Raw genomic sequence first — 1,595 nt, 5'->3', positions numbered from 1 at the left:
GGGATTCAGAGTCTGCCCCTAGAACAAGCAGCTTCATTCACTCCACAAATAAGAACCTGAATCCTGGACGAGGGCCCACTCCCTCAGGCCATGAGAACTCCACGTGACTACCTTCCAGAGGCAGCGCATGGGTGCACATGTGCACACACGACACAGATGCAGACACGTACAGACACATAGGGGCTCATGCGGACCCGGTGGCCACACCAGGACCCCCAGCCCACAACTTTCCACACAGACAATCCAGGGTCAGGCCCTGCACCTGATACCCCAGACCTACAGAACACAGGGGAGGCTGCAGCTGCCTCTCACTCGGCCCTGGGCACCAACCCTCAAGAGGAAAGGAGAGGAAGTGGAGGACTCGTTGGCAGGGGAAGCCTACCTCCTCCCTGGAGGCGTGCCCTCTCCCCCCAGGACCCCAGGGCTGCCAAGATGTGGCCTGGCCCTAGCTTGCCCCTCCCACTCTGGCTGCCCCTCCAAAGGGAGCAGACAAACAGTCTGCGCCACTCAGAGGCTCCAGGATCCAGGCCGGAGGCCCCACGGAGGGCCCTGGGGAAGGGGGTACCAGAGCCAGGGGTCTCTCTCCATCCCGGGCAGAACTCATCTGTGTCACAAGGAGACTGACACTAAAGGCCTAGAAACTGCTCGTCTGTAGGGGCTGCCTGAGCTCCCAGCGCACCCCGAAGGAGCCTCCTGGGCTCAGCAGCCCCAGCCTCCCAGCAGGAAGCTCCTCACACCCACCTGGCTCTCTCGGCCAGCTGTGAGGGGCCCCCTCCAGCCCAGCTCAGGGAAGGACCGGAGGCTCTGTCCAGGTAGCGTGCCCTAGTCTCTGTGCCCACCTCCTGATACTCCAGGTCTAATCCCAAGGCTGGACAAAGGGAAGAGGGAGGTGCCTGCCCCCAATCCAGGACCCAGTCCCCCAGCCCTGTTCCCTGCCTGGACCCTACCTCAGAGTTCGGGCAGCTCCGGCCAGCAGCCCTGTGCCCCTTGCCCGCCTGTTTGCCGAGTGAAGCTACAGCCAGTCCCCCAGGACAGCTCAGGGGCCGGCATGGGCTGTACCAAGTGCAGCTGCAAACAGGGGAGACCCTGGGATGGCTGAGCAGGGGGCTGGAGGAGTTCAGGGAAGCCCAGGAATCAAGGGCAAGAACATCAGAGTTGGGAGACAGAGGAGCTCCAGAACTGAGAGGCCTTCACCTCCACAGTGCCAGACAGGGCCGGCCAAATGAGGGGCTCCCCAGGGTATGCTGACATGGGCAGGGCAGGCTGGCAGGGAGGGGCCAAGCCTCCTTAAAATCCACTGCCCTAGGGGACAGCGACTGGGCAGGGCCTGGCTGGCCAAAGGGTAGGAGGGGAGAAGGAGGGAGCAGCCCTTCTCATCTCCATACCCAGCAACCCCAGGCCAATTTGCCCTGCCAGGGGCCTTGTTGCTCACCACTGTCCTCTGGGCCCTGACTCTGGGGTCCCCAGGGAGAGACATGGCCTTAGCTGGGGAGAGAAGCTGACTGGCAGCTGGGGAGGTGGCTCAGTCCAGGTAGGGGCTAGTTACTGAGGCTTCCAAGCTGCCAGCTGCTCAGGGGGCTGGTTCATCCCTCCTC

The 1,595-nt window shown here is 63.1% G+C and overlaps 1 protein-coding gene across 3 annotated transcripts in view; it reads right to left on the bottom strand.

Moving 5' to 3' along the window:
- AMPD2 (adenosine monophosphate deaminase 2) overlaps nt 1–1,595 on the bottom strand; it is a 16,822-nt gene that overhangs the window by 7,334 nt on the left and 7,893 nt on the right. The window lies entirely within an intron of this gene.

The sequence above is a fragment of the Tupaia chinensis genome, unplaced genomic scaffold (genome assembly GCF_000334495.1).
Source record: "Tupaia chinensis unplaced genomic scaffold, TupChi_1.0 Scaffold000270_1, whole genome shotgun sequence".
NCBI classification, from domain to species: Eukaryota; Metazoa; Chordata; class Mammalia; order Scandentia; family Tupaiidae; genus Tupaia; species Tupaia belangeri.
Note: the sequence above shows the minus strand (reverse complement) of the source record. Positions and strands in the feature narration are given on the sequence as shown.